The following is a 15,986-nucleotide window of genomic DNA, read 5'->3' on the forward strand; positions in this document are numbered from 1 at the left end:
AATCTGTTTTGAGAAGAGATGTATGCTTTCCAAATGCAGTTAAATTATTCTTTTAAAAATTTATCCTATAATTATATTCATAAAAAAAAACTGTCTGTAAAAGCAGGATATTTGAACTGCCAAGTAAAAGCATATATCCCAAATCCCTTGCACTGTTTCAAATGTCAAAAATATGGACACTTAGTGTACTTCTACATGCAAAAATATGCATGTAGAAGTACACTAACATGTGCAAAATGTGCATCCAAAGAACATCAGATCAAAGACTGCCCAGCTCCAACCCCAAAGTGTCCAAATTGTAAAGGAGAACATCTTGCCTACTCCAGAACATATGTAGACATGTATAGTATCTTATGTAGGATGGCACCTGAACGAAAGTTCAACTCTGCCTTAGCCGACCGGGCTAGCCGAGTGGGTAAAGTACCTGCCCCGCAACCCAAAGGTCGCGGGTTCGATTCCCGCCTCGGGCTTGGATCAAAGTACTGCAAAAACCTTGGGAGGTGCAATATGGCCACAGAAGCCGATGCGCCAACAACTACCAAATCAAAAAAAAAAAAAAAAAAAAAAATCAACTCTGCCTTTGTACTCTGTAAGAGCCTAGAAACATGTGTAATAATATGTTTGTGCAGTGTATGTGTTGTTGTATAGCTTAGTTGTTTCTGGCCGTTTTGTCACCAGGCAGGCGATCATTTGGAAAGCCTGCCCAGTGTCAGTCTACACCACGGGGAGGTAGGCCACAACTACGCATGTCCAACCTCAACAGTCATGCACTGAATGTCCAAAGCGAGTTTGGAATCATTCAAAAGAACCCCTGTAACAGAACGCACGCACTCACTCGACAAGACAGCAGAAGACAAAGAAAATAGCATAGAGTAAAAAAAAAAAATTTTAATCAAAAATAAATGTCTTTGTCCATGTCTTTAACCAGTGCTGCCCAAAGTAGTCCACAAGGAGAAAAGGTGTACAGTCAAACAGAAGTAGAAATGTCATCCAAAAACAAGATCTGCAAGGCAGGAACAAGTTCTAGATATAAATCTGTTCTGTTAATCTGGAGTGGTATCAGAAGTCACTGATTGATGACGGTATCATTGAGCAGAGGAAAGATTTAGTTGCAGAGTCTTGATAAAGGATGAGCCAGAAAAGTGCAGCATTTGTTAAAACCTTTGTGTGTTCTTGAAAACCACAACAATTTTGTATATGATATCATCACCATGACAGATGAGGAAACATGCTGTATTATTATTTATGATGTGTTTTCAGTTTGATTTCTTGAATTAAAATCGAGGTTGAAAGTCTTCCTGCGATTAAAAGTAGCATTACAGAAGGTTTGAAGGGCCTGAAATTATTGATAGATATGAGTATCCCCTCACATCCAGGAGACAAGTTTGGAACTGTTGCCTTAAGAGCCAATCTTAGGTTCTCGTAAATGGAGCATTCAAAAAGGACTTGAGAAGACTCTTCTGGTAGCCCACATTGACAGGAGACTGTATTAGAAAGTCTGAATTGGTAAAGTTTTGCATAAAGAGAACCATGTCCAGTTAGTATGTAGGAGGTAAACAGTGAGGGTGAAAACCATTTTCTGGTGGATGATAACAGTAGTGTAGTTACGTCAGGAAAGTATTTTTTTTGTAACAGCTCCTTTTTCGGTAAAATTCCATCTGTTCTGCCAGGTGTTCACTAACAAATTCCAGCATCGGATTCGTTCAGTTTTGGGATCAGCCAAACATGTGAAAGATGGAAAAAAATAAATACAAAACTGACCACAATATTACATACCAAGAAGCAAAAAAATGGTCCAGCTAACTATAACCAGTAGAACAACGTATGCACAAATAGCGGCCAGATATAAATCAGTTGAATGTCAAACTGACATCTCAGTTCCTCCAAATGAATCTTTCTCACCACAAGTCAAACACTTACTCCAAGAAAAACAAAAAGATAAACATGAAAAAACAGTAAACACACCAATCTCAATCCCCTCAGATTCTCCAACTGTGAAACAGTGTAATACCAATGAAGGACCACATAATTATGAACCTCCATCAGAATTTATGGAATTAGAGAATACAGGAAAGGTAGATAATGAAGTGTTGGAAATCCATGCCAAAGATGATATGGATACTGGAAAACCGGTCTTTCCCAAAAGAGATAGACTAAGGACAGAAAAGCAAAGGACTACCACCCAACGAAAACAGCTCGAGAGGCTGAGCAAATATAAATAATGGATAAAATTATTCAATGGAATTGTCGAGGATTACGCATTAATTTTGATGATGTCCAATATCTGATCATACAGTACACCCCCAATCTGTATCTGTTTTCAGGAAATGTACCTTAAACAACAAGATACCCTGAATATCAGGAACTATTCAATGTACAGGAGAGACCGAATAATTGATGGTATAACCCATGCAGGAGTGGCTATATTAGTAAATAACAGAATACCAACACAATAAGTGCATATAAATAGCTGATTAGAGGCGGTAACAATTCGTACAGTAGCCGGATCTCTATTGTTCATATACATACCACCAGCAGAAGATGCCTCTTATAAAGACTTAGATGCATTAATACAACAACTACTCCCCCCCCTCTCTGTTTGATGGGAGATATGAATGGAGATAACCCTTTGTGGGGATGCTCAGACTACAACAGAAGAGGACGCATCATTGAACAACTATTAGATAATCATAACCTCTTACTTTTTAACAGGGGTAACCGCACTTATTTACACTTTCCAGCTTGGACCATTACAGCAATAGACCTCACCAAATGTACTCCCATGCTTTACACAGCATTTAATTGGGAGGTATTTGAAGATCCTCTTGGTAGCGTTCATTACCCAGTAATTTCCATACTGGTGGGTCAATATGTTCGGGAGGCAACTAGAGGGAGTAATACTCTTGATTTGATTATCAGTAGTGATTCTTCATGCATTAAGAATCTGCAGATAAATGAACCACTTGGTGGCAGTGATCACAGTGTGCTGAAGTGGGAGTTACTCAAAGAGGTAACTACCATTAGGGGTAAAGGGAAGGGGTATTGCTTTCGTAAAGGCGACTACAATGGACTGAGACAGTATTTAAATTCTATACAGTGGGATCAACTGATGATATTGCCAACAGCAAATTCAAAATGGGAAGCATTCAAAGAACTTATCGTGGAAGCTACTAGGCTTTACATACCAACTAAGAAATATTGTTCAAGGTTTAGGCCTAAATGGTTGTCAGATGAACTAATGAGGCATATGGCAGAGAAGAAAAATGCATGGGATACATACAAATTAACACGTGACACGGACGCCTATGATAGATACAAGTTGATCTGTAACCAAGTTACAAAGGAGGTTAGGCAGGCGAAGGCAGATTACGAGAGATCCTTGGCAAGGGATGCGAAGAAAAACAGCAAAGAGTTCTTTACTTATGTAAACTCTAGAAGGAAGGGGATGAATCAGATTGGTCCACTTGAGATCGATGGGTCAACTGTTGATGACCCTGCTCGGGTAGCTAACAAACTAAATGAATATTTTGCATCGACATTCACACATGAGGAGTTATTCAGCGAGGGGAATGCCAGAGGTGTATTCAACTCTAGCAGTAAGCTAGAGAATCTTGTAATAACTGAGAGCAAAGTGGAGGAGAAATTGTTGAAGATAAACACAAGAAAGGCACCTGGGGTGGATGGGATCTATCCAGTTATATTAAAGGAGGCAGCAAAGGAGGTAAGCAAACCCTTAGCCATAATTATGAGAGCTTCCTTGGACTCAGGGGAGGTACCCATTGACTGGAGATGTGCAAATGTGACCCCAATTCACAAAGGGGGATCAAAGGCTGACACAAGTAATTATAGACCTGTGAGTTTAACTTCTGTTCCCGGAAAATTAATGGAGGCACTGGTGAAAGAAGCACTGCAGGATCATCTAGACAAGACTTCAGTTATAGCTAGGACACAGCATGGTTTTGTTAAGGGGAAGTCTTGCCTGACCAATTTGATTGGATACTATGATGCAGTCACAAAAGAACTGGATGCAGGGAATAACTTTGATATTATATACTTGGATCTTAGAAAGGCTTTTGATACTGTTGCACATGGAAGACTGCTGCACAGATTGGAGCAGTGTGGCATTGGAGGCAAGTTGCTGCTATGGATAAAGGGGTGGTTGAGGGGGAGAAGACAGAGAGTGGTAATCAATGGACACTGCTCATCGTGGACTAATGTTATTAGTGGAGTCCCTCAGGGTTCAGTATTGGGGCCTTTATTGTTTTCTGTATTTATAAATGATATTGATGATGGTATATCAGGCTTAATGTCCAAGTTTGCAGACGATACGAAGGTTGGCAGGGTTGTCAAGGACACTACTGACACTATGCTGCTGCAACAGGATTTGGAAAGGTTGAGCAGATGGGCTTCGAGGTGGCAAATGAAGTTTAACATTGACAAATGTAAAGTACTACATATGGGAAACAGCAACCCCAGAGCAACGTATCAACTCTGTGGTACTACACTGACAGTGGTAGAGAATGAAAGGGACTTGGGGGTGGTGGTGCAGGCAGATATGAAGTTCTCTGAGCAGTGCAGACGAGCTGCAAGAGTAGCTCATGGTGTATTGTCAATGATATATAGGAATTTTTCTAGCAGGGATAAGGAGGTGATTATTCCCTTGTATAAGGCAATGGTCAGGCCACACCTAGAGTACTGTATACAGGCCTGGAGGCCTCATTTCAGGAAGGATGTAGAGCTGCTGGAACGAGTACAGAGAAGGGCAACTAGATTGGTGAATGGGACAAAGGGGTTCTCTTACGAAGAAAGGCTTAAGTTTTGCAAATTACAGTGTCTGGAAACTAGGCACCAGCGGGGTGATCTGATAGAGGTGTACAAAGCCTTGAATGGTTTGAGCATGCTCAATGCTGATGGGATTCTTCCTCTAGCTCAGAAAAATCACCTGAGAGGGCATAAATTCAAATTGAGGAAAGACAGATGTAGGATAGATGTGCGGAAATTTGCCTTTAGCCAGCGGGTGGTTGGTGGGTGGAACAGACTTCCATCCCTTGTCGTGGAAGTTGATAGCCTAAATAAGTTTAAGGCTCAGCTGGACAGGTATTTCGAACGAACAGAGGGGTGAAGTGGAAGTGGTTATTTTTATTTATTTATGTTACTTTTTTTTTTTTTTTTTTTTTGGCTGATGCTGCATAAGCTTGCTTTCTTGCATCAAATGCCTCTACTAATGCTAATGCTAATGCTAATATCCATGTCATACCAACTAGACTCCCAGCTGGAAGATAGATAAAGCTAACTGGGAAGCATTTAGGAGGAAAGCAGTTTTCAACACCGATATCATTGAGCAGAAAATGTTAGATGTTGCACTAGTGTATGTCACAGAAACCATACAGAATGCAGGCAAACTAACAATTCCGAAGACTTCATTACATTTCCCTAACCACCTGAAGACGTAGAACGCTAATTATACTGAAACAAGAAAACAACAAAATAGAGCATGGAACTGCTTTTGCAGATACCCCACCACAAACAATCTGATTCAGTACAAAAGAATGCAAGCTATAGCAAGATTTACTAGGAAAAAGAGCCAGAGACTAGTAAAGGATAGCGAAAGCTTAAAAAGCTTTTGCTTTATCCTTTACTAGTCTATTAACACGGTACTTGAAGATCTCTAAAAATTTCATAAAGAGCCAGAGAGCAACATGGATCTAATTCACTTCTACAATAAACAGGACAACAAATGCTCATATAGTCTGGAATAAAATAAGAAAAATGACAGGTAAATATAGAAATAGGCTGCCACCAATACTGGTCTGCAATAGAATCAGTTTGACTGATCCTACCTTTATTACAAATACATTAGGTGAGACCTTTGAAAAGGTATCAGCGAAAGCTTCATACCATCCGGAATTTCTGATTCAAAAAGAAAAGGCAGAAAAACATAAGATTAAATTTAAACAAAAGATAATGAACCCTACAATCAACCATTCACAATAAATGAACTGCACGAAGTTTTGTCCACAGCCAGGCCAGGTGCAGTAGGTCCAGACAACATACATTATGATATGATCAAGCACCTTAACAAGACTGAATTAGAAAATCTATTGAAACTGTACAACAGAATATTCCAAGAAAATGTATTTCCAAACACATGGCACCATGCAATAGTAAACCTGACAAAGACTTAATAAACCCATGTAACTATCGACCAATAGCTCTCACTAGTTGTTTAGGAAAACTACTAGAAAAAATGATAAATAAGAGATTGATATGGTATTTAGAAGAAAATAACTTCTACACAAACACAAAGTGTGGCTTTAGACATCACAGGTCTACACTAGACCACCTAATTAGGATAGAAGCCAACATCAGAAATGCATTTATCAGATCACAACATATGGTTACAGTATTTTTTGACATTGAGAAAGCTTACGATACCACTTGGAGATATGGGATCCTAAGAGATATGCACCATGCTGGACTCAGAGGCAATCTTCCTATGTTTATCCAGAACTGCCTTATGAACAGAACCTTCCACGTCAAAATACAAACTGCTTTCTCCAAAATGTACCAACAAGAAGAAGGCATCCCACATGGCTCAGTCTTGAGTGCAACTTTGTTTACCATAAAGATTAATTCAATCACAAATCAACTCCCTCCTTCAGTCTCACATGCACTTTATATCAATGACTTTAGTATCTCTAATCATTCCCAGAACATGAGAACAATCGAGAGGCAGTTACAATGCACAATCAACAATATAAGTAAGTGGGCACTAGATAATGGATTCAGACTGCCAACACAAAAAACAATATGTGTGTACATTTCTGCCGCAAAAGAAATTTCCATCTTGATCCTGAATTAAAACTAGAAGGCCAGAATATACCAACACAGCTGAAAGCAAAATTTCTTGAACTAATCTTAGATAAGAAACTCACATTCCGGGAGCTATGTAAAAGCTGTACAAAACAGCTGAACATACTTAAAATCCTTTCATCAACAGCATGGGAAGCAGACAGATATTCCTTATTAAACCTATACAAAGCACTAATTAGATCAAAGTTGGACTATGGAGCTCTAGGGTATGATTCAGCATGGAAAACAACTCTGAAATGGCTGGCCAGTTCATCATAAGTGGACATCCTACTTGGGAGGCCCTCCTTGATCCATGTTGCAAAAATATCTACCAGAATCATCAACGAGCAAATCGACCCCTGAGAATCGGAATGCGAGACTTTTTAGCAGTACTAACCTTAATATAGACAGTGTAGCACACCTGCCAGTTCACACTCCTCCACCATGGGATTTGCATATCCCGATATGTGACTTCTCAAAAATGGAATAAAAAAGCAATACCTGCAACAATCTTCCAACAGTTACATGCAGCGCACAGACTTCAATTTCCTGACTATATTCCAATATACAAAGATGGCTCGAAAATACATATTTTAGTGGGAGGAGCAGCTGTATTCTCAGATATTACTTTAACACAACAACTACCGAAAAAGTGCAGCGTATACACAGCAGAATTATACGCAATAAAAATAGCCTTAACTCATGTACAAGGTAAGAGCAGTGGTGTATTCGGGCCGTAACACACCGGAACGACGTTCCGGTACTTTTTTATAAATGTCATAATAGAAATTCATTAAATTTATATACCCAATATTATGAAACAATGGCATAAACAAAGGGGAGGGAGAAATATCTATTTTACCCATTGCTACTAAAAAAATATATATTAATAGTAATCTTTAAAATTAATAGATTTCTTTAAAAATTTATTTAAAACAAAAATATAAATTTCCCAATGAAACTTGAATGTTTCTTACTAAAGTACAATGTGTTAGATAAAGAGATTCAGTGAATGAGATATACTGTGATGTGTGCGAATGTTGCATTTTGATTTGCCATGAGCTGAATGCTATAACTGTTGTTCTATGAACCGTGAGTCTGAAGTCTGATGATTCAGTTACTGTACAGTCGACGTGGCATTATCATATAGGGGACCCGGGTGCCAAGTGTTTCCTTGGCCAAGTGATTATTGAGTGTATATCGAGCGTTTTTCTTCCCAGCGACTAAGTTTTCCTTTGTTTTCTTTTGCAGTTATTAAAATTTTCTCTTAAGTAGCTCTAATTTCTTATAAGAAGTAAGAAGAGAGTCCAGAAGAAGGAAATCACCTTTTTCTTTAATTTAGATAGATTTACTAACCGTACTAACCCTATGCTTGGCCACAAAGCGGCACTGCTCCTGCCTCCCCATGGCAGGGCCGGTAACCTGGCTGTAAGGAGAAACCCCCAGGGCGAAAAGGAGCCATTATGGATAAAAATAATTATCCACCATTAGAGCCTTCGAGTTCCAGAACAGACATTTATATTAACCATGACCCCAATCATGACTTAGAAAATGATCATCCAAAGAGACAGAAGACTAATCAGATGGAGCAACCCTGCCCATCATTTTTAATTTTCCACTCCCTTACTAGTCAGCCAATGAGCAAACTGTCTCCCTTCATAATACAAAAACATCTCGAAGGTATTGCAGGATCTCCTAAGACTATCAAGAGATTGCAATCAGGAGACTTCCTAGTGGAAACTACGAACCACAGGCATTCGGAGAAACTCTTACAGTTAACAAACTTTGCGGGCATTCCGGTAAAAATATCTCCTCACGCAACCCTAAATTCATTTAAGGGTGTCATATCCAGTTGGGACCTGTTAAATGTCACAGAGGAAGAAATTACCCAAGAGCTGCAGGGAGAAAATGTAATTCAAGCCAAAAGTATAATGACTAAAAAAGATAATCAACTTATACCAACCAGAAACATTATTCTCACTTTCAATACGCCCAACTTACCCTCCTCTGTAAAAGCAGGTTATTTACTTTGCCATATCCGCCCGTACATTCCCAATCCTTTAAGATGTTTTAAATGTCAAAAGTATGGCCACTCACAAACTGTATGCAGAGGAGTTCCTGTCTGCCCCAACTGTGGTTCCTCGGATCACATACAAAGTGACTGTACAACTACAAAAATGACCTGTCCAAATTGCAAAGGTGATCATCCTGCCTATTCCAGAACTTGTGAAAATTGGAAAACTGAGAAACAAATAGTAAAATACAAAGTTGAGAACAAAGTCAGTTACCCAGAAGCGAGAAGATTAGTGGCATCTACTATGAATAAAAATATTTCCTATGCTAATGCAGTTAAAAAATACCAAACAGTCTCTACTCAAACTGATGTCACAGTTCCTACTAATAATTCAATTTCAGATTGGGCTAGAACTGTCCTCTCTGAGGGAAAACCAAATGTATGTAAACAACAACCCAAACTCTCAGACCAAGCAAATAATACTCCTCTTACAATACCAGCAGAATCTCCTCCAATGAGTGCTATCACACCATGTATTACAAATTCAAATATAATGAAAAATATTCAATACACAACCATGGATACAGATGGCACATCTATACAGGAAGATCCAATTTTAGAAATTCATGCCGAAGAAGAAGAAATGGACATTGGTCGGCCAGTTTTCCTAAAAAAAGACAAACAAAAATTGGAACGTCATAAGCCAGTCACTTTCAAAAAGCAGTCAGATACATCTCCAACAATTAAACACAGATAATGGCCTTCATTGTACAATGGAACTGCAGAGGCTTTCGTTGCAACACAGATGATATCCATAATCTAATTAACCAGTATTCTCCAGTTGCTCTTTGTCTTCAAGAAACTTACTTAACCTCGCAAATTTCTCCTTCGATAAAGAACTACTGCCTTTATCGAAGAGATCGCAATACAGCAAATGCTGCCCACGGTGGTGCAGCAATCCTGATAAATTCAAAGATCCTAACTTAGCATATCTCACTTCAAACTGAAATAGAAGTTGTTGCTGTTCGTATAACTCTCCATATTGCAATAACACTAGTCTCAATCTACTTACAACCAAACCATACTTATTGTTTAAAAGAACTTGAAGACCTCTTAATACAGATACCTCCACCTCTCTGTATATTAGGTGAGTTTAATGGACACAACCCCCTATGGGGTACTTCTAAATTAGATACACGGGGTCGACTCATTGAAAGCCTTTTAGATGCACTAAACCTCGCCATACTGAATACTGGCTTGCACATGCACATTCAGCTCCCAACTGGACATACGTCAGCAATAGATCTCTCCATTTGTACTCTAGTACTGGTCCCGACCATAGAGTGGTTTGTTATAAATGATCCTATGGGCAGTGATCACTTCCCAATCGTATGCAAGTTATTGATAGCACAGGCTCCTTTAACTAAACCCTGCAGGAAAGGGCAAAATTTCAGTCAATCTCTTTCGATGAGGAAAAAATTCGTCTTCAGCCTATTGATGATGTGACAGATTACATCACATCTCATCTCCTAAATATGGCCAAAGATGTACATTATCAAATCCCCCGGGCCGAAAGCATTATAACTATTGGAATGAGGAATGCACAAAAGCAAAAAATAAAGCCTGGAATTTGTTTTGGCAATATCCAATCACAGCCAATCTGATAAATTATAAGAAATTAAGGGCAAAAGCACATTTCATACAGAGGCAAGCCAAAAAAGAATCCTGGACCCGGTTTGCATCAACAATTAACAGAAATACTGACAGCAAATTAATTTGGAAAAAAATTAGGCAGCTTTCTGGTAAGTTTCCAACAATACCTTCTCCGGTCCTCTCCTGGAATGGGCAAGATTTATCTAGTCCCTCGGATATAGCTAATGCCTTGGGCAATACGTTTCCTGAAATCTTAGCAACATCTGCTTACACTAAATCTTTCCAGCGAATTAAAAGCAGTAGAGAACAGTATTCTATTAACTTTCAAACTGTCCACATTCTACCGTATAACAAACCTCTACAATATTCTGAACTTTTGCATGCTATTAAAACAGCTCATAATGGTGCTGCCGGACCAGATGGGATCTATTATGTCATGCTGCAACATCTTGATGACAAAGCTTTGCACCTCCTCATGGTCTTTTACAACTATATTTTTTTAGAAAATGTTTATCCAGCTTCTTGGCACCACTCTATTGTTTTGGCATTCCTGAAGCCTGAAAAAGATCCATCCAACCCCCATAGCTATATACCAATATCTCTGTCAAGCTGCCTCAGCAAAATCCTTGAAAAAATTGTCCACAGTAGACTCGTCTGGATCATTGAGTCACAACATCTAATGAGCAATAGTCAACATGGCTTTCGACAAAACAGGTCATGCTTGGATCTCATGATCAAGGCTGAATTTGCCATTCGCAATGCCTTCATTAGATATAGATTTCTATAGATATAGAGAAGGCTTTTGACACCACCTGGCGTCATGGCATACTTAGTGATCTTTATTCTCTCGGTCTACAGGGCAACATCCCCATATTTGTTCAAAACTTTCTACAGACTAGACCGTTTCAAGTAAAATACCAAAATGACCTCTCTACAACTTTCATTCAGGAAGAAGGTGTTCCTCAGGGATCTGTACTGAGTGCCACTCTTTTTGCTCTTAGAATCGATTCCATCACTAAACAGCTTCCAAACACAGTTGAGATATACCTTTATGCAGATGACCTTTCCATCTCCTGCCATTCCCAAAACATGAGATCTATTGAAAGGCAGCTTCAGATATCACTGAATAAAATACAACAATGGGCCGACCTTAACGGCTATCGACTCTCACAACAGAAAACAGTTGCTATCCATTTTTGTAGAAAACGCAAACTCCATCTGGATCCTGAACTTCAAATTTCCAACGTCTCCATTCTAGTCACTACTAACATCAGATTTCTAGGATTAATCCTTGACAACAAATTAAATTTCTTAGACCATATTAAAAATGTACGTACTTCCTGTTTAAAAAAGTTAAATATACTCAGAACTTTATCCGCCCTAACATGGGGTGCAGAGCGCATCTCCCGACTTCGGTTATACAGGGCATTAATCCGATCCTGTCTCAATTATGATGCTCCTGTCTATGATTCTGCCAGAGCAAGTGCTTTGCGCTGGCTTGAACCAGTTCAGCACAGTGCCTTGAGGATTGCACTTGGGGCTTTCAGAACATCAGCAGCACATAGCCTCTACATTGACGCTCATGAGCCCCCCTTTAGCTCTAAGTAGGAAAACGCTGCTACTGAAGCATGCTGTCAAAATACAAAGTTGTGCCTCGCATCCAATTCAGTCATACCTATTCAATCCACCATTAGAAAACTTCTATAGAATTAATCCTAGCATAGTAAAACCAGCTGGTCTTCGCTTTCTTGAGCTGTTGCAGGTTTGGAATGTTTCCATTCATTCTGTATAAGAGGTAGTAATATGCGCTCCACCACCACGAACTCGTACTCCTCTGCCCACCTGTGACACTTACCTTTGCCAGTGGGGAAAAAATGTTCTTCAAGCATCAAATGTGAAACAAGTGTGACACTCACAGATATTTTGATTTTTCTCCAATTTATAGAGATGGACCTAAATCTAACTCAAACGCTGGAGCAGCAGCAGTGTTCCTAAATACCACTATTTCAGCATCCCTTCCACCTGAATTCGGGCCGACCGGGTGGGTAAAGTGCCTGCCTGGCAACCCAAAGGTCGCGGGTTCGAATCGCGCCTTGGGCTTGGATCAAAGTACTGCAAGAACCTTGGGAGGTGCATTATGGCCACAGAAGCCGATGCACCAACAACTATAAAAAAAAAAAAAAAAAAAAACCTGAATTCAGTATCTTCTCAGCAGAATTATATGCAATTAAGCTAGCCTTAGAAAATCTCTGTTCTGACTGCTCATTAAAATTTGTCATTTACACTGACTCCCTCAGCTCAATTATGGCATTATCTAACTCCCCAGATAAAGTTCACCCTTTTCTAAATGAAATTAGAAGATTATTACTGCAGATTGAAGAGCGCCACCAACTGATCACCTTCTGCTGGATTCCGGCACATTCTGGAATTTCTGGTAATGAACTGGCCGATAAAGCTGCAAAAAATCCAACTACCTTAGATTTAACCAATATCACTGTTCCAGCATCAGACTATCCACAAATCATTCATGGTGCATGCCTAACAAAATGGACAGCACTCTGGCACTCTCAAACAAATAACAAACTTCCAATTTCAATTTAAACAGAATCCTAGAATTTGGCGTTCCAGTGTCCGTTCATCAAGACGAAAAGAAGTACTCCGTTCAAGAGCAAGAATAGGCCATACACATTTGACTCACCTTTATTTACTCACAGGAGATGATCCACCACAGTGTCCACATTGTTCTCTAAATTTGACTGTGAAACACATTCTCACTGAATGCCCATACTATAAACAAGACAGAAATACAAGCCTGCTATCTTTGGTTAACCTTCGGAAACCAATAACTCTAGAGAATGTCATTGGTGACAATGCAAATATTCCTGAATTTTTTAACTTTCTGAAGAAAATTGGAGTTTTTAGTCATTTCTGATTTCAGCCTTTTCTGACTTGACAAGAAATTCTCATATATTATTACAATAAAGGAATAGGCACATTATAGCCAAAGTAGCTTATGTGCCATAAAACTCCCACAACCACAACAACAACAACAACATCATATAGTTTTCTGGAGAACGAGCGTTCTGGTACTATTTTTTTTAGCAGTACGCCTCTGGGTAAGAGTTACACGAGAAGTGTAATATATACAGTTTCTTTGATTTCCTTGCAAGCCATGCAAAACATAGGTACATCCAAACACACAATCCTTTGGCACATACAACAAATACTAACAGCCTGCATCAGAAATGAACAGGATACACTTTTCTGCTGGATCCCAGGATATACAGGGATTCTGGAAATGAAGCAGCAGACAAGTCAGCAAAAGAAGCCGTACTACAGATTGGAGAAGATATATCAGTGCCGCATTCCAGTTACAAGCCTGAGATATAGCGTATTTGCCAGTTGCAATGGCAAGAAACTTGGAACCAGCAAACTGCAAACAAATAGTAGTAGCGGTAGTAGTAGTAGTAGTGGCATGTGATGCAAGAAAGCAAGTGTATGAGCTTATGCAGCATCAGCCAAAAAAAAAAAAAAAAAAAAATCGCACCATTCCCTCCAAATGCCTGTCCAGTTCCTCCTTAAATTTATTCAACCTATCAACTTCCACAACGACAGATGGAAGTTTCTTCCAGCAATTAACCACCCACTGGCTAAAGGCAAATTTCCGCACATCTATTCCACATCTCTCCTTTCTTAATTTGAATTTATGCCCCCTTAGGTTCGTAATCTGAACAAGTGGTAGGATCCCATCAGAATTCAGCGTGCTCAACCCATTCAAGGCTTTATACACCTCAATCAGATCACCGCGCAGGTGCCTAGTTTCCAGCCACTGCAATTTGCAGAACTTAAGCCTCTCTTGGTAAGAGGATCCCTTCATTCCCCTCACCAATCTTGTTGCCCTTCTCTGTATACGCTCAAGAAAATCTACATCCTTCCTAAAATGAGGCCTCCAGATCTGTACGCAGTACTCAAGGCGGGACAATCACCTCCTTTTCCCTGCTAGCAAAATTCCTATATATCATTGACAAAACCCCATGACCTGCCCTGGCAGCCTGTCTGCATTGCTCAGAAAACTTAATATCTGACTGCACAATTACTCCCAGGTCTTTTTCATTTTCTACCACCTTAAGTGTAGTACCACACAGTTGGTACGTTTCTCTGGGGTTACTTCTACCCATATGCAGTACTTTGCATTTGTCAAGGTTAAACTTCAGTTGCCACTTCTTAGCCCATCTGCCCAAATTATCTAATCCTGTTGCAGTAGCACACTGCCATTACTGTCATTAACAACCCTGCCAACCTTTGTATCATCTGCAAACTTTGACATTAAGCCTGATATACCTTCATCAATATCATTGATAAATATACAAAACAACAGTGGACCCAACACCGAACCCTGTGGGACTCCACTAATAACATTAGTCCACGAAGAGCAGCACCCACTTAACCATCCTTTTATCCATTGTAGCAACTTACCCTTAATACCATTCTGCTCCAATTTGTACAATAGTCTTTCATGCACAACAGTGTCAAAAGATTTCCTGAAATCCAAATATATGATATCAAAATTATTTTTTGTATCCAGTTCCTTTGTAACCACATAATATTCTATCAAATTTGTCAGACAAGACTTTCCCTTAACAAACCCATGCTGTGTATGAATTATTGCTGCAGTCTTGTCTAGATGATCCTGCAATGCATCTTTAACCAGTGACCCCATTATTTTTCCTGGAACAGAAGTTAAACTATAACTGGTCTGTAATTACTCGTGTCACCCTTCGATTCCCCTTTGTGAATTGAGGATACATTTTCACATCTCCAGTCCGTGGGAACCACCCCTGAGTCCAAGGATGCTCTAATAATTATGGCTAGGGGTTTGCTTAGTTGTTTGTCGCCTCCGTTAATATAACTGGATAGATCCCATCCACCCCAGGTGCTTTTCTTATATTTAACTTCAACAATTTCTCCTCCACTTTGCTCTCAGTTATTACAAAATCATTAAGTATCCTGCTACAATTTGATAACCTTCTGCCATTTTCAAACCTTAATAATTCCTCATGTGTGAATGTAGATGCAAAATACTCATTCAGTTTGTTTGCTATCTGAGCAGGATCAACAGTCGAACCATTGATGTCAAGTGGACTAATCAGATTCATCCCCTTCCTTTTAGAGTTTATATAAGTAAAGAAATCCTTGCCGTTTTTCTTAGCATCTTTTGTCAAGGATCTCTCGTAATCTGCCTTCGCCTGCCTAACCTCCTTTGTGGTTATGTGCTTGATTACAGAATAGAATAGTTAGTGCTTGATTACAGAATAGAATAGTTAGTGCTTGATTACAGAATAGCTTATATCTGCCATGGGCTTCTGAGTCGCTTGATAATTTATATGCATCCCATGCATTTTTCTTCCCTGTTACGAGTCTCATTAGTTCATTAGATAACCATTTAGGCCTAAACCTTGAACAATAT

General features: G+C 39.4%; 1 protein-coding gene across 1 annotated transcript in view; it reads left to right on the forward strand.

The window, feature by feature from the left end:
• LOC150085866 (matrix metalloproteinase-2-like) overlaps positions 1-15,986 on the forward strand; it is a 426,755-nt gene that overhangs the window by 379,131 nt on the left and 31,638 nt on the right. The gene's annotated exons all lie outside the window — the stretch shown is intronic.

This window comes from Mastigoproctus giganteus, chromosome 5, assembly GCF_048544385.1.
Source record: "Mastigoproctus giganteus isolate SK-2022 chromosome 5, ASM4854438v1, whole genome shotgun sequence".
Taxonomy (NCBI): Eukaryota; Metazoa; Arthropoda; class Arachnida; order Uropygi; family Thelyphonidae; genus Mastigoproctus; species Mastigoproctus giganteus.